The sequence below is a fragment of the Mustela nivalis genome, assembly GCF_964662115.1.
Source record: "Mustela nivalis genome assembly, chromosome: 18".
In the NCBI taxonomy this organism is placed as follows: Eukaryota; Metazoa; Chordata; class Mammalia; order Carnivora; family Mustelidae; genus Mustela; species Mustela nivalis.
In genome coordinates this window covers 60,123,708-60,150,152 of record NC_139037.1, presented here as the reverse complement: position 1 = coordinate 60,150,152, position 26,445 = coordinate 60,123,708, and the positions used below count along the sequence as shown (strand labels likewise).

The 26,445-nt window shown below is 45.5% G+C and overlaps 1 long non-coding RNA gene across 2 annotated transcripts in view; it reads right to left on the bottom strand.

The window, feature by feature from the left end:
- Window positions 1-25,879, bottom strand: part of LOC309853134 — a 31,134-nt gene extending 5,255 nt beyond the window's left edge. Inside the window, exons 1-5 of one of the 2 annotated variants that reach the window (XR_014305529.1) lie at window positions 25,747-25,879; window positions 15,362-15,503; window positions 8,666-8,854; window positions 8,384-8,561; window positions 2,704-2,831 (exon numbers count right to left, since the gene is read on the bottom strand). This is a non-coding gene — a long non-coding RNA (uncharacterized lncRNA). Of the gene's footprint in view, window positions 1-2,703; window positions 2,832-8,383; window positions 8,562-8,665; window positions 8,855-15,361; window positions 15,504-25,746 lie in introns of those variants that run through there. The other variant, XR_014305528.1, reaches the window with a different exon arrangement.
- Between the last annotated feature and the right edge of the window lie 566 nt (window positions 25,880-26,445).

Sequence of the window (26,445 nt, the reverse complement as noted above, 5' to 3'; positions counted from 1 at the left end):
ATGTGTGAAAAGTTTCCTTTCCAACTAAGGGCGGGGGAAAACTAGAACCTTGAATTTGTGGTTATTCCGCTATTCTTGCTATTTTTCATCACTCAAATGTATTTTTCAAGAATGAGGAACTTATTCTCAATGAATACAGTGATGGTTCCCTGAAAATTTGTAACCAAGTAGGGAAGAGAGTCTCTAAACAGATAGTTTTGAATTGACTTAACAATCACACAAGATAGACTGTAAAATTTATCAAAGAGTGGGGCTGAGTTTCTTATATATGATTTCATGCAAATTTTTGTCTACCTGATGATTTTTAGTTTTTGTCTACAGGGTGAGTGAATAAAGGTGTCTCAACATGGTCCAGAACTAATGGTGTTCCCTGGCTCACTATGAAATCCAGAGTCATTTCTGTTTCCTCTTCCATGAACTTCTCCTTCCTCTCATTTGGTCTGTTTTTCAATCGGACTGTTTGTCTTCTTCTCAATTTGTAGGCACGTCAGACACATGAACTCCTTGAACAGCTGATGTTACAGATGCTTTTCACAGCCTGTTGCCCACATGCAGCTTTACTCTTTTTTGATATACAAATCTTTCTCAAATTTTTAAAATAAAGTGGCATGTCATTTCTTCTATGGTCTGTGGGTCTTATCTCTACCTAAGGTAGTCTACCACTTCCCAAATTTTTACATGCCCCTAGATTGTCACCAAATTCTTTATCATTTTGTTTGTAGAGTTAGAACTTAAACCAATTTACAAGGTTAATCAATCTGACATCTGCTTACATATGTGATAGGAAGCAAGAGTTCTAAGAAAGAGAGTTCTTTCAGCTCTGAGGGATAGAGCTTAAAGTCAATATTCAATGATACTCTGTCTCATTTTCTAGAAGGAACTGGTGGTTTCTGTTTGGAACTCTGACAATTTTTTCTTAGTCCCTGAAAGTCAAATAGGTTTATGTCTGTTTTGGTTTGAGTCTGTTCAGCTAATTCTCCCTGGGACTTGAAGGCTTTATGAACTGAAGGCATGACTGTTTTTCAGCTCAAGAAAATGCTGCATTAGTTCAGTTATAACTTCTGTTATTTTCTCCTTTTGTCCTCAGGGTACTTGCAAGGTAGATTTGGACCTGACCTCAGATCTTACTAATTCGTTTCTCATTTCCAGCTCTTTGAAATTTTCCTCAGTGTTCTGGGATATTCCTTTGGAAAATCAATTTTGTGGGGCACCTGGGTGGCTCAGTGGGTTAAGCCACTGCCTTCAGCTCAGGTCATGATCTCAGGGTCCTGGGATCGAGTCCTGCATTGGTGGGGAGCCTGCTTCCTCCTCTCTCTCTGCTTGCCTTTCTGCCTACTTGGGATCTCTCTCTGCCAAATAAATAAAATCTTAAAAAAAATCAATTTTGTTCTCAGCAGTGATTTTTACTGTTTACAGGGTTCCTATTACATGTTACAACTAGTGAATTTAAGTTTCAAATCTTTCTTGTATTTTTATGTTTTAAAAGATTTATAAAATTTATTTGACACAGAGAGACAGAGAGAAAGTGAGCACAGACAGGGAGAGTGGCAGAGGGAAAGGGAGAGGGAGAAGCAGACTGCCCACTTAGCAGGGACTCCCCACCCCCCACCACAGGGTTTGATCTCTGGCAGACATTTAACCAACTGAGCCATCCACGCACCCCAAAGCTCCCTTTCAAAATCTTCAGTAAGTATTTTGCTGCTCTTTACTGTAACTGTATCCCCCTCAGACTTCTTGACAGTAAGTTTCTCTAGCTCTGTAGTCAGTTCTTAATCAATGAGGACACGTGCTCTGGACCTCAGTTTGGTGCTCCTCCACCAAGATGCTACCTGCCACTCAGGTGTGTGAACTCTTGCAGCTCAGGCCTAGTCACACTTTTGGGAAACTCTGGGGCATCAGCGAACCTGCTCTAAGGGGACCATGCTTTGTGCATAAAAGCAGGCCCCTGCCATGAAGCAGCCCCTATCAAACCTCCCCAAGTTGTCCTTCCCTACACAGCACAAAGTCTCTAAGCAACTCTACCTGCTGGGAAAGCCCATTTCTCTATGACCAAGGACCACAAGAGAGGGAAGGTATACCATGGGCCCCACACAGAAAGAGGTCTTCACTGAAAGCCTTCGAAAGAGAGTCTGCCTTTTCTTCCAGGCATTCCATCATGGCACCTCAAAATCCTGAGATGCTCTTCCACTGCTCCCCCTGAGATGCCAAAACGCACTTGGCAGTCAAATAGGTCCTTCCCACAGCCCACCTACATGATTCTTGAGGGCCTTCCTGGTGCTGGGGATGGGTGAAGGCAACACAGGCCCCTGGTCTTGTGCTCTGATGTCACTGGCTCTTGAGCAAAGGAAGGAAAATGAGAGGGTCCAGGAGACTGCACACAACACCATGTTCTCAGAACATCTCCCTGGCCCCCAAGATCACCTTGTCATGGCAATGTCAGCAGAGCATGGCAAGTGCTACCTCAGAAGTCCCTCTGACACCTCGGCAACAGAGAGAGAGCCCACCCATAAACATAATCCCTAGAACCAGCATCCTTTAGGAACCAAAACCCCTATAAGTCAATTACTTTGGTATATGTTAGTGTATTTTTACCTATGTAAAATATAAGAAAAAGAGAAATGACATACCTGTATGATTTGGGGCAGTACAGCAACTCAATTTTGAGTGTTTTGGATTATAGCTAGATACTTTTTTCCCAAAAAGAATTTTATAATCCATTTAATAAAAACAATGTGAATTGCCATGTATGGAATTTTTATACTATAAATGTTTTCATTGTCTTGAGTGGTAGTAATGTACATACACTGGCGCTGGTCTCAAATGGGGGATGTCTGGAAGGAAACAGAATACATGATTAGGGGAGTGAGTGTAACCCACCACCCTAAACAGTTCAAATTCTCACAAACATATACCTCAGCTATATATTTGGTTGGATGAATATCAACTAAAACTTTAAAATTAAAGTACCAGAAATTATTAGGGATGACATATTTTGGTAGACTTGTTTCTGATTCTGCCTTGTGACCTGACAAAGGTGTGATGGTGGCTCCTGTTACTGCTTGCTTATTACAGCTATGGCATACAGCGGTGGAAGTACTAAGCCACTAAAAAATTTGAGAAAGGATAAGCAATTCTAATAGTAAGGATATTTTCACATACATTATAACTAATTTAATATTTTAGGACTGAAACAAATCTAGAAGAATGTACAGACATTCTTCATCATTTCAGGTACTTTAACATCCAATACTACCCTAATCAAATCCATGGGACTTTAGTTTTATATAGCCTTTTCCTTGTAGATGAATCTGAAGAATAGAATCAGTATAAACTACTTTATGTCTGAAGGAATTAATCTTTGAGTATCATACTTGACCAGCTCCACAGAATTAATAACAAGTCCCTTTTTTGGTGCAGCCACATTGGGAAACAGTGTGGAAATTCCTCAAAAAAATTAAAATGGAGCTGCCCTATGACCCTGCAACTGCACTCTGTATATACCAAGAAGATACAGATGTAGTGAAAAGAAGGGCACATCTGTACACCAATGTTCATAGCAGCAATGGCCAAAGTCACTAAAGTGTGGAAAGAACCAAGATGCCCTTCAATGGATGAATGGATAAAGATGTGGTCCATATACAATATGGATTATTATGCCTCCATCAGAAAGAATGAATACCCAACTTTTGTATCAACATGAACTGGACTGGAAGAGATTATGCTGAGTGAAATAAGTCACCAGAGTCAATTATCATATGGTTTCTTACTTCTGGACCATAAGGAGTAACACAGAGGACATTGGGAGATGGAGGGGAGAAGTGAGTTGAGGGAAATTGGTGGGAGAGACAAACCATGAGAGACTGTGGACTCTGAGAAGCAAACTGAGGGCTTTGGAAGGGAGGCAGGTAGAGGGTTGGGTGAGCCTGGTGATGGGTATTATGGAGGGCACCTATTGCATGAAGCACTGGGTGTGGTACATAAACAATGAATTCTGGAACACTGAAAAGAAATAGAATAATAAAAAAAAAAGTCCCTTTCTCCTTCTTTAAATTTCATAATCAATACAAAATGTTACATGGTATTGGACTTGAGCTACTACTTGCTGTATGTCCAGATCTCTTACTGACTTTCTTTTTTTTTTTTATTTTCAGCATAACAGTATTCATTGTTTTTGTACCACACCCAGTGCTCCATGCAATCCGTGCCCTCTATAATACCCACCACCTGGTACCCCGACCTCCCACCTTTTATATACCTGGAGGCACTTGCATGAGGCAGACAAGTTCTCAATAAAGAACTTTAATTTCAATATATTAAAGTATACTATGTTTTCCACAGTGAATATAGACTATTTATCAAATCAGAAACAAGTTCTGAAAAAAATACCCATATACAGATAGCTAACAAATACACAGCCCGGTACCTCTAAAGGTTAGTACTTCCACATATTTCAAAAGGCATCAAGTTTCTGCTGTTTTCCCCTGATCCAAGCATGCACATTTGTGTGTATGTAAGTAAACACCCAAAGACAACTGAATTAGTAGTCCACATTCACCACATGGATTAATGCCTGTTGTGATCTCTTTCCCTCCCAAATTGTTTCTGATTATTCACTTTAACTAATTTTGCCTGCTTTCCAATAATAGGGAGAAGAAAATTTGCTTCCCCACCCCAGCACCAATCAAAGGGATACTTCTGTCCTGTGAGCCTTCATTTTTCATAGGGGAAAACAAACAAACAAACAAACATCCAAAACACCCTGAGCAGTGAAACTAGAAATTCCCTCATGTTTCCTTCCTTTCTGGAGCTTACTGCCCTTAGGTTGCACAGTTGCCCAAATATTGGCCCCTCCATAAGAAGCTGTAAGTAGCACCTAGTGGATGAAAGATCCAGGATATAAGGAAGGGCTACTCTGGGCAGTTGCATGGCCTGGGATGGTCTGCCTCACCACTGGGCAAGGTCTGGGGTCTGGGGTCACCATACCTCAACACCGTTAAGAGAAGACTTCAACAAGAATGTATATTTCATCATCTTTGCCTGAGAAAATAAACACTGCCTTCAATAAACAGTTTCAATAAAAAATTAAAATTTTAAAACTTAATTTTAAATATAATTATACCAAGAAGAATCATGACACATGTTGAATTATTTTAGGAGCCACAGTCTTCCTGAGGTACAAATAAATAGTTTGTACAAATAGGTAAAATCATTTATTAGGAACCTTTAAACCTCTTACAATAAAGTTACCATTAAATATAAGAATAAAGTGACTATTTTGCTTAAAAATAAACAAAGGTCACTTTGAACGAGAATGGCAGCTTCCCTGTGGACATCCTCTATACCCAGCCCAATCAGTACTTACCAAGTACAAGTTTGTAGATTTTGCTAACATGGTAAATGATGGAAATAAATGAGGAAGACAATATTTTCAAAACAGTGTAAAAAGAACTTTAAAACTAGTATCTTGGGGGCGCCTGGGTGGCTCAGTGGATTAAGCTGCTGCCTTCGGCTCAGGTCATGATCTCAGAGTCCTGGGATCGAGTCCCGCATCGGGCTCTCTGCTCAGCAGGGAGCCTGCTTCCTCCTCTCTCTCTGCCTGCCTCTCTGCCTACTCTCTGTTAAATAAATAAATAAATAAATCTTAAAAAAAAAAAAAACTAGTATCTTGATTCTCCTTATTCTTCCACTCTAATTTGTAGCCTTTGGATAATATGTGGGAAAGAACATATATACATTTAAATTTTAACTTAAATGTCTACTGAAATAAAATGCTATCTTATTAAAATTCCTATCCAAAATTAAAAAAAAAAAGTCATGGTGACAAATAATGTTGACAATCATGTAATGTTATCCTATCTTAAAACTCAAAACATGCTAAGAATGAATATTTCAAAACTAAATGGTTCACTTTGTTAAAAATATTCTTACTGAGTATTAAAAAAAATCACCCAATGGTATCATGTTTTTAAACTCATTCTACTCATCATGCCTGTATTTTATCCCACCAGTTTTCTCTAATGACTTAGCATTCTTTCTTGTCTGCTCTCCTCTCTCATTTCCTTTCGCCAGCACCAAAAACACAAAGACTCCAAAGTCCTGAGAGCAGATTGGAGTATCCCTTTGTCTTCTAGAAGCTGTGCATTTTGACCCTACTGGTCCATTCCACCTGCCCATTAAGCAAAATTGCCCAATAGGACAGTGCAGTCAAAAAGGGAGGCAAGGACAGAATCTTGAGGGATAGCAGAGAGAAAGAATCACCTTAAGAAAACTGGCAAGAATTCCTATCTTACATTGAGGTCTTTCATCCATTTTGAGTTTAGTATTTTGTTCTAATAACACAACTCTGGGTGGGCTCCCAGATGGCTCCTCAGTGGGGACACATCACCAGGAAGACCACACCATGATTAGAATTTAGAATCTTCGGCACCCCCACCCCAACCCCTACATTCCCCCAGAGAGGGGAGGGGGCTAAAAGCAGAGCACATCTATGTAAGGAAGCCTCCATAAAAATCCTCATAGCAGGGAGGCCTGGGTGGCTCAGTTGGTGAAGCAGCTGCCTTTGGCTCAGGTCATGATCCCAGCGTCCTGGGATGGAGTCCCACATCGGGCTCCTTGCTCATCAGGGATCCTGCTTCTCCCTCTGCCTCTGCCTGTGCTCGCTCTCTCCCCACCTCTCTCTCTGATAAATAAATAAAATCTTAAAGAAAAATCCTCAAAGCAGGGGTTTCAGGAAACTTCCAGGTAAGTAAACATATCCAGGTACCAGGCGGGGGATGAAACCCAGCTCCACAGGAATACATTCCTGTGCTTGCGACCCTCCCAGACTGTGCCCTTTGTGTCCCTGCATCTGACTGTTCATCTGTATCCTTTATAATACCTTTCATAAATTGTAAATGAAAACAAATGTTTCCCAGAGTTCTGCAAGCCACTCAGTTGAACCGGAGGAGGAGTTGAAGAAATCTCTGATTTGTAGCCAAGTTGTAGAGAAGTTGTGGGTAACATGGGCCCCTCCTACTTGTGACTGGCACCTGAATGTGATGGAATAGTCTCACGGGACTGAGACCTTAAGCTGTGGGATCAGATGCCATATCAAGGCAGACAGTGTCAAAGCTGAGTGAAACTACAGGACACCCAGCTGGTGTTGCAGAGTTGCCTGGTGAGGGAAAAATCCACAGCCTCAGCCTCAGTGTTAGAAGTGAAGTGTTCTGTGTGAATATGGTAATATGAAAGCAGATAGGAGAACTGAAATGTTTGCTTGACATACACTCTCACACAAAATATTATGTATGCCAGGTCTTTGCTGATGTGATATAGCACATATTCAAGTTCTAGTGAAATATCATAAAGAGTCAACTCAAAAAACAAACAAACAGACAAACAAGCAAACATACAAAATATGGATGAGCTGGGAGAAAATAAGTAATGTTTCCTCTTTCCTATCAAGAGAAAGACCATTCCTGAATTATCCAAGATTTTGCTTTTACCTGAATAACCATACAGTTCAATAGTACTTGAAGGAAAAAGCATGTTTGCTCCTCAGCGATCCTTTCCCCTGATATGGCCGGCAAGAGTGGAGTGATTCTTGTGGATATATCTTTGCTCCAGAGTGGGGAAAAAAAGGAGTTCTTTCACCAACGTTCAAAGGGTTTTTAAAAAATGGCCTTTATTAAAATACATTTGCCCCTCCTTTGGAACCTGCTCACACTACACTCCAGGCCAGCAAGCATCAAGGGGTTGGAAATAGGGTACAAAGTCCCATGAAGCCACCTCTCCCTCTAAACTATTCTTCTCTCTGCCAAATTCTGCTTCGGTCAGCCTAAGGATCAAATACCTGTCTTTGGGCAATAAAATGATGTGCATTAATCAATCATTGGCCCTAACTGGCAAGTTCCTTAAAAACTCATGGGACACAGATGGTTGCCATGACTTTCCCAGGAAGCAGCTACTGTCTTTCCATGAATGCGGCATAAAAATAAAGGGCTGGGTGAGCAGATGAATGTCCACTCGTGAAACAATCATGCTGAGGACAATAAACAGTAGTTTTGGATGGCAGATTTAAATTTCATTCACAGCCAAGAAAACACTCCAGATACATGATGTGTATCCACTTCCTTCTGTTTCCAACATCTGAGTCCTCCCTTCCATTCCTGTTTCCACCACTTCAGTAAATGTCTCCCGTCCTCACTGCATATGAAAAAGGCTCTGATTCTTTCTATTCTAATGTCTGTAAGACATTACTGTGAACAAGAGCAGGGGATAATTCCTCCTCCAAACCCATCTACGAAATAAAGGGTTCTATTCAGGATCATGACAAGCTGAGGAATCCCTCAAGAGAACTTCCAGAGTCATTTCAACCTGTAAGGATGGCTAAACTGTTCCTCACCATCCGCCACACCAGGGCTAGGACTGATGAGTGTCTCCACCATGCAGGTCCCTCTGGATGACATGATCGCTGGGAAACCAGGCACGAGGCAAGCAAAAATCAGCACCTGCTCTTCTGCAAAGTTTGTCTGAAGTGCTTGAAGCCACAGAAGAAACAGATTGACTCCTTCAGATCTTACCTAAAAACAAAATTAAAGGTGACAAAATTAAACACATGTTTATGCAGAGATGCACTGCAATGCAGATTCAGTTCTGAGAAAGAAAAACTAGAAGTTAAAGGTACTGTTAAACTCCTGCACCAAGTTCTTAATGACAAGGAAGCAGGCGTGCTGCAAGAAGCCCAAGGGTGAAGAGTTGGGGTCTGGAGCCACAGTGCCTGGTTCCAATGCAGGCTCTGCTTTTTGCTTTTTGCTAGCTTAGCTGTGGCCAGTGGAGAACCACCAAACTTCTCCCTTTGCATCAGTCTCTACCTCTGAAAAATAAGGATGATAAAAGAATTTACCACAAAGTGCTGGCACAGGGATAAGTGACTTACAACAGTGCCTGTATCAACAACTGTCATTTAATCACAAAAATAATGCAAAGACAATCGTCCTCCAAATTTACAGTGTGCTTTGAATAGTGTTTTTTTCTATAATATGCATATGTATCATGGAAAGTTCTTGAAAAATCTCAGAGCTAAATAAGACCTTAAAGACCTGGTTCAGTTATTTGACCTTGAAGCCCATTCATCAGGCATTTCTACCCCAGCCCTCCTTTTTTTTTTTTTGCCTGTGCAGGTAGCTACCTCGAGGGCTGCCACCAAATCATCACTTCCACAAAGAACCATTCAGAAATTTCTGGAACTCATATCATTGCTGGACTTCTGGCATAAGTCCATTGTTCCTGGTGGATGCTTCCAGTAGTAGGAAATGGAACATGCTCAATGAGGGCAGGGGGTTGTGTTTGACTTGCCCACTGCCATATCTCCAGCACCTAGAAAGGTGCCTGAAACACATAGCTGGCATCCAGTAAATGTGTGCAATAAATGAGTGAACTAGACAAGAATAGATATGCACTGGTAGATGTGGCCTGTGGAGTACAGCTTCAAAAGCAGGAGAGTATTGAGACTCCTACATGGTAGGTTGCATGGCACTGAGTTAAAGAAAATGGGTCCTACAGTCAGACCAAAGGTTAAACCTCGAAAGCTGTGCGATCTTGGACAAGTCACCTACAAGAACAAAGACCCCTGTCTTCTATTGATAACAGCTGGGAAGAGAGAATCCATTTCAGAAGGAAAGGGGACACAGGACGGCTATGTACGACACTTATATTGTGGTCAAGATGGCAGTGTAAATTCACTTCATGGGGTCCCACACCATCATCCCCCACTACCATTTGAAATACATGGTAATGATAGAAGAAATATATATATATATTTTTTTTCAGTGTAACAGTATTCGTTGTTTTTGCACCACACCCAGTGCTCCATGCAATCCGTGCCCTCTCTAATACCCACCACCTGGTTCCCCCAACCTCCCACCCCCTACCCCTTCAAAACCCTCAGATTATTTTTCAGAGTCCATAGTCTGTCATGGTTCACCTCCCCTTCCAGTTTCCCTCAACTCCCTTCTCTCCATCTCCCCTTGTCCACCATGCTATTTCTAATGCTCCACAAATAAGTGAAACCATATGATAATTGACTCTCTCTGCTTGACTTTTTTCACTCAGCATAATCTCTTCCTGGAAGAGATTATATATATATTTTTTAAAGATTTATTTACTTACTTATTTATTTGACAGAGAGAGATCACAAGTAGGCAGAGAGGCAGAGAGAGAGAGAGAGAGAGAGGAGGAGGAGGAAGAGGGCTCCCTGCTGATGCAGGACTCAATCCCAGGACCCTGAGATCATAACCTGAGCTGAAGAGACAGGCTTAACCCACCCACTTAGCCACCCAGGTGCCCCTAGATTAAACACATATATATTTTAAAGATTTTATTTATTTATTTGGCAGACAGAGATCACAAATAGGCAGAGAGGCAGGCAGAGAGAGAGGAAGGGAAGCAGGCTCCCTGCTGAGCAGAGAGCCTGATGTGGGGCTCAATCCCAGGACCCTGGGATCATGCCTTCGAGCCTAGCCTAAGGCAGAGGCTTTAACCCACTGAGCCACCCAGGCACCCCTAGATTAAATATATTTTTTTTAAGAGAAGAGAAAAGTTAGCAAGTGAACCTCGGTAAAAAACAAAACAAAACAAACAAAACCCCAAACTGACAAACATCTCCATGAAGCAGCAACCGCAGAAATTCTCAGTGATGCACAGATGTGTAGCGACAGGAAAAGATGTCTGGAGGCTGACTTCAAGGAGGACAAGTCGCTCCCACTGGAGATAAAGGCAGACAGAAAGGACTGCTCACTTGCTGCCTGAAGCCACAACTTCAACTGGGCTGGCGGAATTGATTGCACACCACTTGCTTCACCAGAACACTGTGAGGTTTCCAGTAGCTCATTACATCTAAACACTACTGCCTCCTTTCACAAGGTTTCCCTTCCGGATTGCCCCTGACTTACAGGGATAGGCAGTAGGTGTCCCTACACATGCTCCTTCCAAATTCTCTCCTCCCTTTGCGTTCTTCTGACCCACTTTTTATTTATGGGCTAGCTTTACAGGATATCCCTTCTGTGATTAAACAGATCTTAATAATTCTATCTTTTGTAAAGGAAGCCTTCCCCAATTATTTAGATGTTGATAAATATTTACCTCTGAATCTCCATAAATCATCACTTTATATGGCACCAACATGTAGAAAAAAAGAATGAAGTTACCCAATTTTCAGAATGAACCATACAAATTACAACCTACCATCTAGAGCCAGAGACAGAAAGAGAACATCTGCATAAACTAAAGTAATGCGGGCTCCTTATTCATTCATATTTATTATGCAAAATGGAAGTTTTAGGAAGATTAGAATAATGCATACTTGTTCTATTATATAGGCAACTAATCCTCTGTAGATGGTAATGTATCCATAACTCCATCTCCAATCTAGAATTTCTGAACACGAGGAGAGGGTATTAAAATCTCCTCTGTGGGAGGTAGAGCATTACAGTGTCTGGCTCTGGCCTTCCTGCTGCAGGATGAGACTTGCAATTAGTGATGGCAAATGGAATTCACAAAACATTTCTGGGCTTTAGAGGACATCGGAAAACTAACAAAGGACTTAGAAAACGGTAGGAAAAAAAGCAGGAAGAGGGAGGTGGCAGAAACAAGTGAGCCAAAACCTGATCTGTAAGCAACAAGCTCAGGAGAAACAAACCAGGGTGCCAGAGAACAAATGCCATTTTCACTGCAGGATCTCTACAGGCCTGTGCCCTCCAGACCCCGTTCCCACCACATGGTAAGTTGGGGGAACTGAACCTGAGATTTCCTTAATAAACCAGGACCCTCAAATGGGACCAAAGTGATCCCAACCAAGAACACTCCCAGCCTCCTGGCAAAGGAAAGACAAACCCTCCAGGAAAAAACAAACAAACAAAAAAACCACCAAAAAAACAGAATTAAAAGAGATTACATCTATGTTCCAATAAATCTGGTCTCAAAATCCCTTCCCAGAGCATGCAAGAAATGAGGCCACTGTGAGAGACAGAAGACTGAGGGAAAATGAAGACTTCAGACACTGGAATGATCAGATACAGAATAGAAAATATTACATGTTAATTGTTTAAGAACACAAAAGAGATTTAAAAATGAAGAAGGATCAAGAGCCTATCAAAAGCAACAGGCCAAGTGTGAACATGGAACTGAAGGAAGTTAAACAGGGACCAAAAATCACTGAGACGTAAAACACAACAGAAAACACACCAGAATGGTGGGGCAGTAGATGAGCCCCGAATGAAGGACTTCACAACACTGCACCAAGAAGTGAAGACATTCCCCAGAATGCAACACAAGGAGGCAGGAGAAGAGGATGAACGCCAGCTTGAGAGACACGAACAACAGACGGGAGGTTTAAATAAGAATCCTGGGAAGTACAGCAGAAGGACAGAGTCAACATTTCAGAAGAAAACAGCTGAGGATATTACAGAAATGATAAATCCAGAAATACAGGAAATGCACAGATACCAAGCAAGATGAGAAATCTTCAATTAAACATTTTGTGGTAAAGCTATAGAACACCAAAAACTAAGAAAAGGTTTTAAGGAAAGCCAGAGAGAAAAGGCATTTAAAGGAATGAACAGGGTGGAAACAGGGTTTAAAGCTGCTACAGTGGTAAGGCGATGCTAGTAAAATGGTACCTGTAAAGGGTGACAGGAGTATTTTTACTGCCACTACTGCTAATACTGTGTCTAATGCACATAACAACTGAAGACTGCGAAGGTTAAGCTGGAGCAGAAAAAAATTAAACGAATTATGACCCTCAAAAGAAGGATCATTTCAGGGCGCCTGGGTGGCTCAGTGGGTTAAGCCTCTGCCCTCAGCTCAGGTCATGATCCCAAGGTCCTGGGATTGAGCCCCGCATCGGGCTTTCTGCTCTGCAGGGAGCCTGCTTCCTCCTCTCTCTGCCTGCCTCTCTGCCTACTTGTGATCTCTGTCTGTCAAATAAATAAATAAAATCTTAAAAAAAAAAAAAAGAAGGATCATGCCAATGAATTTCACAACTCTGGTGATCACTTTAAAAGCATCTCCTCTTTTTATCATAGCATTTGTATCATGTCCAGGATGAGATATTACAGCACACATGATAGAATATTTTAAAACAATAGTCCATTTTGCTCAAACTCCATGTTGAAAGCAAACGACTCTGTCAAACACGTTGAAGAAGGTAAAAGTAGTGGAACCATGTTTTGTCAAGAAAGCCCAGGGAGAAAAGCAGGTAGTAAAACCAAGTAGCAGTATCGAGGAAGGGCAGCCTCAGGAAGAAAATGAACACCGTTTTCTTCTGCTTTGTTCTCTTGTTGTTGGTATCTTTTTTTTTGGGGGGGGGGGGTCTTTCCCAGAAATCACTTCATATATATACATTTATCTGTTCAACTTCAGTGAAAGTTGGGAGGAAAAGGTGCCAGAACTTTTGAATGGTTGTCTTCAGCTGAGTGCTTATTTTCTTCCTTCAGTTTCTCTGGGGTTTCCCACTATTCTTCAATAAACATGTGTTGCTTTCTGGCAGGGTAAAGCCAAATGCATTTTTAAAAGAAGTAATGGCAGGTCATCCGTCCATCCAGATCAGGAGAGAGCCCATACCAGGGAAGGCAGAGAGGGTAGTAGACTCCCCTCTGTGAGTTCCTGCCCTCTTGGTCTTTCCTCAGCCCTTGCTCTCTGCTCTGTCTCTCCAGTCACACCCCAAACCCAGAGAAACAAAAGGACTGTTCAAAACTTAAACCCTGTGAGAAGGGCCACGCAGAGGCAAGGAGAGCCCTGTAAGACTCTGAGCCATGTGGTCTGTATCTGAGACTGCACATCTCTTTGAGCCACGTTCCATTCCCTCCATGCCTAATGTTGGCCTCGCGTTCTACAGAAGCAGTCAGGGCATCCATACACTCCTCTCTGTGTGCTTTTCTGTATACCTGATCCCATCTCAACCCACAACACCCAGCAGCATGCACCATCTGTCATCTCCCTTCAGTCAACCTGCAAATAGGTAAACACAGCCTGTAAAACCCACCCTTGTCCAAGCTATGTCTGGAGTTATGATCGTCTGTGTCTTTACCATCAAACTTTCTAAAAGGCTATTCTTGTGTGTGACCTCCATGGTCTCACGCCCAGTCACTCTGTCTGTCTGGCTTAGGACTCCACTACTCACCTCCCATTTTCTTTCAGTACTCAGTGACAACCTCCTCGATCTACCCCCACCCCCTAATCAAGCTGCTTTGCAACTTTTCACATCATCGAACATTGCTGACATTTCATTCCTTGAAATCTCTCTTCTCTAGACATCTGTGCAAAAATGCCTTCCTGGCATCAAAGCCACGTCCCTCCCCTTCCATCCACTACTCCTTTATTCTTCCCCTTTATCTGCCCAAGAAAAGAAGGAATTACCCTAAATCCTTAACTGTCACTCTCTCTCCAAGGAATATATCCCTTGGCAACAGCATGATTGCATCTCTCTTCCCCCAAGCACCCATTCCTACATTTTGACTGTCCAACCAGAACCTACACCTGCGGGTCCCACAGACACCTCAACTCAGATTGCCTAAAGCTGCACTCCTCCTCTTACCTCCTGGACCCGGCTCCCTTCCTGAGTTGCTACGACTATTGTGGTAGTTGACACATCAGACTCAACATTCTGAAGGCACAGAGGCACCCCTAAGCCTACTGCAGCATTTTTTTTTCCATAGCCGAGGTATGGAAGCAGCCCAAGTGTCCGGCAACAGAAGACGAAGTGGTACATACACACAATGGTATATTACTCAGCCATCAAAAAGGATGAGATCCTGATAATTACAACAGTTTGGGTGTACCTAGAGGGTATTGTGCTAAGCAAAATAAGTCAGACAGAGAAAAACAAATACTGTATCTCCAGGGATGAATCCTTGAAAAATGCCCTACATATTCAAGTTTTAATGCAGGACCAGAAGCAACAGTTTTTGTATATATCACCACGATATAAAATAAAATCTTAAAAAAAAAAGGGGAAATAATAGGACAACAGCAATTAGGGTAAAAAGACTTAACAATTGTCTTGCTCATCATCACCAGCACCACACCAGTTACACGTCTGGCCCCCAGGCCAGCATAGCAGGTGTGAGGACAGGTCCAGGCAGAAAAAGTGTTACTTGTCACATTTTTTGAAAAATGATAAACAGAAGGGATGCCTGGGTGACTAGGCTGGTTGAGCGGCCAACTCTTGATCTCAGCTCGGGTCTTGATCTCACGGTGGTGAGTTTGAGTTCCACACTGGGCTCTGCACTGGGTGTGGAGCCTGCTTTAAATTAAACTAAACTAAAATAAACTAAACCAAACTAAAATAACACCTCTGTCAAAAGTACCTGAATTCACAACTTACATGTAAGTCAAGTTCTACTTGTTCTAAGACAGCATGAAAACCAAGGTGTCGTTATCAAGACAGGAAGCAAGATAAATTGTGTATTCCATGTGCCGTGAGATGACTCCAACTGCATCCAAGTCAGCCATGGCCCTCCACACATCTGCAAAAGAGGGTATATTATCCCCATTAGCACAGAGGAAACCAAGGCTCAGAGAGGTTAAAAAAAAAAAAGAGTCCAAGATCATAGCATCATTTAGCAGCATAGCCAGAATGTATAGGAATTACCTCAAAATAGGCCACACTAGTGGAAGAATACCTTAGTGTGGAGTTATGAAAACCTAGGTAGAACGCTGCCTCAGAAAGGCAGATAATCAATAAAGGAAAAATAAAGAGGCGCCTAGGTGGCTCTGTTGGTTAAGCATCTGCATTGGGCTCAGGTCATAATCCTGGGATCTTGCCCTATGTCAGACTTCCTGCTCAGCAGGGAGTCTGCTTCTCCCTCTGCCTCTGCTCCCCATTCATTCTCATAAACAAACAAATCAATAAAATCTTACCCCAGAAAAAGAAAAAATAAAGATTATAAGCTTACAATAAAGATATGAATGATGAGTCAAAGCTTTCAGTGACACACCCACACCTGCCTACAGTTCTCTGGCTAAAACATGGGTGGAATTGATGGGGTTAGAAGAACAGGAGGCACATAGGCCCGGACAGCACAGCCCCAGCAGATGCAGAATCCTGGTGTAGGTTTAGCTAGCTTTCATTGTCCTTTAAAATGTCAAAGCTAAAGAAACCTGGTAGGGTTATTGAAGACTGATCCTGGAGGATGCCTGGTTGGCTCAGTCTGTTAGGCAGCAGCCTAACATGACTCAGGTCATGATCACAGGGTCCTGGGATCAGGTCCGGCATCAGACTCCTTACCCAACCAGAAGCCTGCCTCTCCCTCTGCCTGTTGCTCCCCCTGCTTGTGCTCTCTCACTGACAAATAAATAATCTTTAAAAAGAAAGAAGAAAGAAAAAAAGAAAAGAAAAATTAAATCTGATCTACAGTATAGAACAACACAAAGGATGGTACTTTCTTGGGCTGATTTCTGATTGTTTGATTTTAAGTAGGCTCCACAGCCAGCACGGACACTAATGCAGGGTTTGATCTCAGGACCCTAAGACCATGAACTGAGCCAAAGGCAGACAATCGATTAAGCCACCCAGGCACCCTACCTTCTTGGGTTCTTTTTTTTTTTTTTAAGGATTTTATTTATTTATTTGAGAGAGAGAAATCACAAGGAGACGGAGAGGCAGGCAGAGAGAGAGAGAGGGAAGCAGGCTCCCCGCTGAGCAGAGAGCCCGATGCGGGACTCGATCCCAGGACCCTGAGATTATGACCTGAGCCGAAAGCAGCGGCTTAACCCACTGAGCCACCCAGGCACCCCACTTTCTTGGGTTCTAATGGGACTTTTCCTAGGTTCTAATCCTAGATGTACTGGCTGCCAGGGGCAATGAAGTCCAGCACCACAAGAAAAGCATCCCAAGGCAGCAGTCCTCTGCAGAAGATTTGCTGGTGGCTGCCATCATCAAAGAGTCAGTGGGTGAAGTTGTTGAAGCACAGTGGGAACAATGATAGCCACTGCCTTTTGGGTGTCACTGAATCATCCTACTCATCTTCAGGAAGCCTGGCCCTTCTCCAGTCAACGCAGCAAAAGCAAACTTGTCAGAAGAACAGGGGATGGGGTCATCTCCCTCCCTCTCAGAAACTGAAGCAACCAGCCAAACAGTGCAGCACTGGAGTAAAAAATAAAAATATGAAGGAATGGGGGGGCACCTGGGTAGCTCAGTCTGTTAAGCATCTGCCTTTGGGTCAGGTCCTGATCTCAGAGACCTGGGATCTGAGACCCACATCAGGCTCCCTGCTCAGTGAGGAGTCTCCCTTTCTTTATCCATTTGCCCCTGCTCCTAGCTCATTCTCTCTCTCTCTCAAATAAATAAAATCTTTAAAATAAGAAATTTAAAAATGAAGGAATGAATCAAAATGCAGAATTCAGAAACAGAACTACAGATATAAAAACTACATATAAAAACCTGAAATATGACCCAGTGAGTGAGGAAGGATTATTAAATCATGATACTGTATGAATTGATTGCCAATTTTTTCTTAGAACATAGAGCACACTGCACTACACGAAAACAAAAACACAAAATTAGGATTGAATACAAAAACAAAATTATCAGTGTTATTCCATCAAGTGTTTCTCTAACCTACTGATCAAAACCTCAGTTCATCCTCCAAAAGAATCTGGGCACCACCTCAGCACACACGAACACATTTTCAGGCCACAGTTCACATTGCTCCAGTCCCCACTCTAAGTCCTGAGCCATGGGCTCCTCCAGGCAAAGCCACCACCAACTATGTCAGGGCCCCTGCCCTAGAAATCCCCAAACCCAACGACTTCACAACAGGGAGACTCAGGGAGATTCATATGGGCAGAAATGTGGGACTTTGACTTTTTTTTTTTTAAATTAAAAGAAAAATACAGCAAGAAACATTTCTAGCACAAAGTGAAGAGCTAATCTCTCACAATGTCGAGAGTATTAGAATTATCAATACACCATCAATAGTTTGATAGGTCAAACAGGCCAAAAGCTGGAAACACAAGAGAAAATGCTCACAGCAAACAGACCTGAAAGCCAGGGCCTGGACCGGCTGACATGGCTCTGCCGCTTACCACAGCGAGAAAGTGTAACTTTGCTGGGCCTCAACTTCCCTCCTGGCCAGCAGGAAAGTGGCAACACCACAAAACTCATGTGTGGTCGGGGATTACGTGAAAGGAGAATGCTCGGTGAGAGCCCCGCCACACCGCCCGTCCAGCCACAGTCTGTGCCCAGTGAATGGGAATTTCCTCTACTGCAGCCACACGAAGAGCTGAAGGATCTGCACAGGATGCCTGTTCATTTACCACTCACAAAACCACGTTCTGCCATAAACAGAGAGGGCAAGAGACCCCAAGAGATGGGAATATCCCTCACCCTTGCCTGGACCAGGCTTTCAAGACAAGTTGGAAAGCCCACCGCAGCTCTCTCACTGACTCTGAATGAGCCTTTGGAAGACAACACCATCCCAAACAACAGTTTAATTTACTTCTCTTTAAAAAGCAGTGAGACAAGGTCTTGGCCACATCTTCATAAATTAACAGCTTAGGAGGCTAAACCCCAATGATTTAGTTATGTCCCCAGCAGGCAAACCTCCACTGGTGGGCAGCTTCAGGGAGAAAGGGTGCCTCCCCATCCATGAGGACACCCTCTGACATTCATCTGCCTGAAGATGCTTCCTACCCATGGGCATTTACTCCCTGGAACCCTCCCCATCTAAGTTGCCCTCTGGATGCTGCATGAGGCAACTTCCTCACACCCCCATCACCTCTGGTGACACCGCAGCTACCCCCGAGCCTTCAAGCAGGGTGCACTTGTCTTTGCTGCCAAGCGTCCCATTAGCCCAGCTCCATCACTGATTTCTGTACCCATAATTAATTAACTTATGCATGTATGTATTTATTTATTTTTACAGATTCATTTATTTTAGGGAGAGAGAGACAGAGACAGAGATACAGAGAGAGCACACACACACACAAATACAGGGGGATAGAACCTCCAGCAGATTCTACACTGAGAGCAGAGCACACCTCAGGGCTCAATCCCACCACCCTGAGATCATGACCTTAGCTGAAACCAAGAGTTGGATGCTTCAAAGACTGAGCCACCAGGCACCCCTCTGTACCCTTAATCTTAAGAAAAGACAGACGCCGCTTCTTTCTGTCAGCCACGGCCTCATAAGCCATCTGTCACACAGCCAAAGCTTCCAGAGGATAGGACCAGGTCTGCAACACCAGTGATGCCAGAGTATCACCATAAAACTACAATCTAGTGAGTACCAGGCTCTTCTCTAAGCTCCTAATATGGCCTTCTATTTTGTACCCCTCACAGACCTACATGCTAGGTATTATCCCCAGTGCACAGAGGGGGACACTGAGGTCCATGGCTTACCCAAGCGATCTACTTTTATGTGGCAGCAGCAGGGGCCTGAACCCAAGTCTGTGACTCCAAGGCCCCTCCGTCAACTCTGTTACTCATGCAGCCCTACACAGTCATCAAATACCTCCCTAAACCCTCATCCCTCCTGTGAAAAAGCATGGTCTTCTGCCATTTCCCAGATGGGAAGAAAGCCGGCGTGAGCCAGATATAGTGACCTGCCCATGATGGTACAGGCGATGTCCCCCCTGTTCTCCCTCCAACACCCATGTCATTCTGCATGAGGCCCCATGGGGTCCTTCATGCTTCCAGTGGAAAACTCTGGCAAGACCACCAGGCTCCTGGCAGGCCTTCATCTTGACCCTGGAGGACAGCACCAGTTAGGAGAAACCGGCTAGTTAAGCCTCTGAAATGGGGTCCTACCACCCAGGAAAACCCCCTTATCTCCAGGGCATCGCCCATGTGAATTAGCTGGCTTTGTAGAGGGCTCCACAAGCACCAGCCTTGCTGAGTCACTTTCTCTAAGGTGGTGGCTGAGACTAAAAGGACCCAGGAAAGAAAGGCATATGCTGTTGTGGAACTCCAGTGCCTTGGCATCAACAATTAATGTGAGCAGCTGCCTCTGCTCACCAGATCTGCATTTTATGTGGGGCACACTGTTCAAACTTTACACCCCCCATCTCTGTAACCTTCATGACAACCCCTGGAGCTCCCTGCACCAACATTACCACCTCAAAGACAAGGAGACAAGGCATGAGGGGAGTTTAGAATGATGCAGCTCTGTGCTGGGGCCAACCTGGGGAGGACTCCCACAGGCTTGCTCTTCCCACTGCTGCAGAAGCAGCTGAAAACAACGAGTTTTTCAGTTTGCATTATGTAGAGTGGAAAAGTCAACCATAAAGGTCATTCAATTTTTATATGGGTTATTCCTCAGGATAAAAACAGTTCCAAAAAATAATTTCCGAGAAGTTCAACATATTCCTCCTTCCAGGTGCCTGGAATGTGATGGAATGTTGTTAAAATAACTTCTGGCCCATCAGCATGCCAGACAGAAACTGGAAGTAAGCTGTTGCAGGTCCCCAAAGGCTCCGTCACAACCCTAAGGAGAAGACATAGAACTTTCACTGTCCCAAAGTAATTATGTTTAAAAAAAAAAAAAGGCACAGGTGGAACATTTTAAATTACAGACTTTCAATGCAGAGGCAGTCGGGGCAGGGGGGGTGTCCCCCCACTACCCCCAAATGTTTCAGCTATATATAGTGACTTACCAAATGACTCATCACAAGTACCTACAAGGTGACTGACAGGCAACTGACCGATGAGGAAGGTATTCTGACTGCTTAACAAAACCAACACAACTTAGAATCTTCATTATTAAGAAGAGAAAACCATTTATTAAACACTCACCAGGCACCAAACCCGCTAGGCACTGTCACACGATCTACTCATCACAAGGCTGCCAAACTCAGTGCAGAAACTGACGCTGAGTAAGTCACCTAAGGTCATGCAGCACCAGAAACTGGATTCCAACCAGGTCTGACATCAAAGCCCACCCCAGCTTGCTGCAATGCTTCAGAACCTAAGCTTTGTGATGATCAATAAACTACATGCTTAACAATGTTTACAAATCTCTGTTAGAATTCAGGGAAAGGTTTTTAAAAATGACATACACAAAGGGAAAAAATAATACAGGTTCTGGAGGCAGGCTGCCCAGGGTTCAAATCTTGACTCCTCCACTTGCAAGCTGTGTGACCTTGGACTCCTTTAGCTCCCCTGTGCCCATATTTCCATGCATTAAAATGGTCACCATAACAGACCCTATCTCCTAAGGCAAATAAAGCATTTTGGTGTTGTTGTTCTTGTTTTAAGATTTTATTATTCATTTGACAGAGAGAGAGAGAGACAGGGTGAGAGGGAACATACACAGGGGGAGTGTGAAAGGGAGAAGCAGGCTTCCCACTGAGCAGGAAGCCTGGGGAGGATTAGATCCCAGCACCATGGGGGCATAACCTCAGCTGAACAACTGAGAAACCCAGGTGCCCACAAATAAAACACTGAGAATCATTCCTGGCATGAGTTAAACCTCAGAAGGTGTGGGCTGGTATTACTTCTTGCTGGGCACTAGATAGGGTCAGCAGCCTCAGGTCCACTGTTTTAGCAACTCATTTGCATAAACAAAGCCCAGGCTCAGCCACTTTGTGCTTACCCTATGGTTTCTTCCTGTCACTAACATCTCTCCTCACTCCTGCTCTGTGGCACTAAGCTCTGGGCCTCAACTTCCCATCTGTCAAATGAGGTGAGGAGCCCAGCTGATCTATCTGAGGTCCTTCCGGCTGGGCAACCTAGGATTCTTGGTAACTCAGGGCCCAGAAATTTCAGAACCATCCTAACACAAACATTACCAGATGACACCCACTCATTTTCCTCAGATCTTCTCTTCCGTATTATGTATAAATGCTTATTTTCATGGCAAATCTTCTCCAAGATCCCAGAGCTCCATGAGCACCTAGAATAGGCTGGGCAGGCATCCCCAGTGCTGAGGCTGGGGACATGATGGTCAGAAGCTCTGACCTCCAGGGGAGACGGATTCCAAATCAAGCTGCTCTGATAAGCAGGTCCTCCCTGTTAGAGAGGATTTCAACAGAGCACAGTTAAGAGGAAGTGCAGGCAAGAAACTCAGAACTTGGCCCACTGGACAGAGGGTAGTAGGACAGTGGGCCGGAGGAGTGACAGAGGGATTGAGAGGAATGGCACGATCAACAGAGGCCAGCCAAGGCAGCACTGATGCTCAATGTGAGAGGGTGGGCTGGGGACACACTGTGAAAATGGCTTCACAGGCAGGAAGCGAGCCCAGCTCAGCACAAAGCAAAGTCCTGAGCAGGAACATTCTGGGACCAGGTTGGACACTAAGGTAAGCTGAAAATGGCTGTGGGACCCAGTACAGTCTGAATCTCACCCATGCCTCTCACAGGCTGGGTGACCCCGGACCAGTTATGCTACGTCCTTTAATGTTTCCTAAAGGGTATATTCACTCCATAACCCTGAGCCATGTTCTCATTTCGGTGAGTGTGGGAGGCCGCAATAAGGCTTGAGACGAGAACCAAACCAGACCCTGATTTGTGCCTCCTTTAAAGTCCAAATAACCTAACAAAAGGTTTAGGACGGAAAAAGTTCAGTAGCACTGGGAAAGAGTCTGTGCTATGTGTTGTGCGCTCGCCTACGTGACTTCCCACACGCTTACTAAACACATGAGAACAATTCGGTTGGGCTAAAAAGTTTGTTGCTGGTCCTTGCTGCCTTAGTACAGCCCATAAATTACTTTCAGGTTTCCTGTATTTGTACTGGCATCAGCCATTTGGCGTCATGAGGAACCGTAGTTGCTTAACTAAACACAGACGTAATGTCACTATATATATGGCCTTAATGCTTTGAATAAACTTAGCACTGCTGGACATCCTCCTCAGTGCTCCTCCTGCCCCCCATCTCTTTGCTTCTCGAGTTCTTTTCTTCATCCTCTTATCCTCATGTTCCTGGTTGATTTGTTGTGCCGGTCAAGACAGGTGAGGATCTGATAGTGCCCACAATCTACAGAGATCCAATATATACAACTAGGACAGCCTGGAGGGGGGTGGGCAACCCGGGCTGGACAGGGAGTTAGGAAGGAGTCAGGAAGGGCGCCTGGGTGGCTCAGTGGGTTAAGCCGCTGCCTTCGGCTCAGGTCATGATCTCAGGGTACTGGGATCGAGTCCCACATCGGGCTCTCTGCTCAGCCGGGAGCCTGCTTCTGCCTCTCTCTCTCTCTGCCTGCCTCTCTGCCTACTTGTGATCTCTTTCTGTCAAATAAATAAAATAAAATAAAAAATCTTAAAAAAAAAAGGAGTCAGGAAGAAGTCATTCCCACACTTGAGGCATGGGTTGGTACTGACCAGAGACTCTGGGCAAGAGACAGTGTCCTAGGACTGCTGTAAGACTAGCTGGGTCCAGGCAAAGCACCTAACAGTGTGTAGATGTAACCCGTCTGTAAAAGGGGTGCGGGGGGGGGGGTGGTTGCAGCTGGTTGAGCATCTTACTCTTTGTTTTGGCACAGGTCCATTCACCTGGCCCATTCACCTATGCCTGCATGTGTTCTGTGGTGTGCTCTTTATCTCTTTCTCTCTCTCAAATAAATAAATCTAAAAAAAAAAAAAAAAAAAAAAGGAAGTCAGGAAGGATCAGGAGACCTGCTGTTAAGGTCCCAAAGACTCCACCCTCCTCAACTAGCCTCCGGAAATAAAGTAAGTGGATGCCCAGGAGCCTCCTGGACACAAAACTTTCCAAAGCAAAGCTTTCAATTTCATACTGGAGAAAAGGTTGCTGTGCAAATTCAAGACAAAAAAGCCAGCCAGGGTGGGGTGGGTTTGGACGGGGTTGGCCCTGTAGGGCTCTGGCCACTAAATGCCCACTGCCCAAGCCAGGAGCCTGGAGTCTGTGCAGCCAGTGCTTCCTGAGGCTTCCACATCTTGGCCTCGCCCTGAAGTTTCCTCCTGGAAGCTCCTTACCCAGGGAGGCCACCTGTGAGCACCCCCTCACACACACCCCAGCTTCTGCCCCTCCATCCAGCTGGAGTGAAGGATCCCCAAGCCTGCTCTCTCTGGTCTCTCCTGCACAGAGAGGAGTATGTGCCCCAGAAAGGAGGGTCCCTGAGGATACCTGAGTCCCTGGCCCGAAGACAGCTGGCTTGAGAATGTGGGGTTTTGGTGCTCTAGGCACAGCAGTTCCTCGAGGAAACAGGGTAGGGAGCTCCAAGGTGGAGGGGAGTCCCGGGAGTCTGGGATCGCAGATGCCAGTGGCCCCCAAGTGGAAGGGTTTCAGTGACCCCAGAGGTGAGAGGGGCCAGGGGTCAGGCCTGGAGGTGGACAAGGACCGGTGGGCTAGGGGGCCGGAGATGGAAGTGATCCCAGGGTGGTCGCAGGCCCAAAATAGAGGTGTGGGGGTGGGGGTGGGGGGAAGGGGTCCATGGGCCAGAAAGGAATGGTATCCTGGGGCTCCTGGGTAAAAGGCAGTTGAGGTGGAGGGGGCCCAGTGGGGCCCAGGCTGCGCGGGCAGAACCAGCTCCTCTCGGGCTGGGGAGCCCGGCAATTCTGAGGGACAAAATTTTCCATCAAGTTCTGGAAAAGAAGCCTGTCAGCACAGGCGTCTCTCCGGGGGTCAGACAAGCCCAGTGGTGCTGGGCTCCTTGATGTCAGTAGGGCCCCACGGGTTCCCTGGATACAGAGAAGTGGAGCGAGGGCTGTGGGGCAAAGGCTGTGGGGCAGGGCTATGGGGCATAGGAGCACCAGGCCAGCAGCAACCTGTCTGCCAGGCCCCCCTCCCGCTCCCTTGGACGAAGCAGCAGGTGGCAGCGGGCAGGAGGAACACAGCCTTCCTCTCTCCCTAGCGCCCCTACCCCTCCCCAGCCCCTCAGTACCTGAGTCAGCGGGGCACCGATGCACTCCCCCATGCCCTGCCCCGCCAGCCCAGAACCCCTGCCTCCCCGGGAGGCGCTACTTGCGCAGTGAGTTCGCTGGGCCCGCAGAAGGCGGTGGGCAGGGCAGGCAGGAGCGGGCGCGCTGCGGCGGGTGGGGGGCGGCAAACAGCGGTGCAGGCCTCTGCAGGCCCGCGCGCCCTCGCCCAGCCTCCTGTCTGTCCTGTCCGGTGAGGGGCCTGGCTGCGCCCCCTGCCAGTTCCAGCTGCTCTTCTGCTGACTCCAGGACCCCAGCACCCCCGCCCAGTCCCGGCCTCCCTGCCACTGCTTGAGCTCCAGGCTAGGCCCGCTGCCGCTCCTGGGCGGCCGAGCTGCGGCCCCGGTGCGGTGTGGCTGGCCCTTTTCTCTCCCCAGGGCACAGTGGAGCCGCGAGGGAAGGCCTGAGGGGATCTTCCGTCTGCTCAGTGCCAGTGGACACTCTCCAGGGGCCTCTCTACCTGGTGGGCTCCACCCATGGCCATCTTGGAACCCCCAGAATCCCCTTCAGAGACCAGGTGAAGCCCTCCTTGGGGAATCCAGGCTCCTGGGACCAAGGTGAGTTGATCTTGTGTACTGCTGTGTTTGTTCCCTGGCCTGGCATGGATTGACAGTTGCTGAATTGATCTATTCTGGGGTCATCAAGGGCAGAGCAAAGAGTTCAGGGCTGGGATCCCCAGGCCTGGGGTCCACACAGGCTTGGAGCCCTCTTGGCTGTCCCTGACAGAATGACCAAAGAGGAACCCTCAGAAACATGGATCTGCCTTGAACTGGCAGAGCATTCAGGGACAGGAAGGGGAATGTCTCCTTCGCAGAGTATCTGGAAGCCTGCAGTGGAAGATGGATTTGTCTGAGCCATGGTTATTAGTGTTGGGCCAAGGAACCCCTGGCTTGCTTCTCCTACCTGCATCCTAGGTCTAAAAGGGTGTCTGGGTGGCTCCCTCAGTGCAGCATCTGTCCAGGGTCCTGGGATCCAGCCCTGCATCTGGCTCCCTGCTCAGTGCAGATCCTGCTTCTCTTTCATCCTCTCCCTCTACTTGTGCTGTCAAATACAATGAAAAAAAAAAAAGTTAAGAGGGGGAACAAAATGGCGCAGAAGTAGGAGGAGGCGTCTTTTCAACTTGTGCCCCAAAATGAGCTGATTACCTACCAATCACCCATGAACTCCAATCACCCATGAAATCAGCCTTAGATCAGAATTATACACGTCTGGATCTCTACAGGGGGAGAAGAAGCCAGTGGGCAGGTAAAGCGGGGTGGGAACTGTGAACTGATATCAGAAGATAAACAAAAGGGGGAGGGAGCTACCAGAGGCAACCAGTTGGAAAGTAATACCCCAATACGAGCGAGAGTGCCCTGCGTCTGGGGACCAGCATTAACTCGGAGACTGGTTGAAAGCACTCCAAAAGAGCAAAGGATCTCAGGGGAAATTGTAGGACTTTGGGCGGCTAGGGACAGGGGCTTAAGTCCCCGGTCCCAGGAAGCCTCCCGTGGCGCTGAGGCAGAGAGTGCAGCAGAGAAACCAGCTCTTGGTCCCTAAGCTGCCAGGGCACTGAGAATGCATGGGGTCCATTTCCTGTGAGGGGATGGGAGCCACACCAGG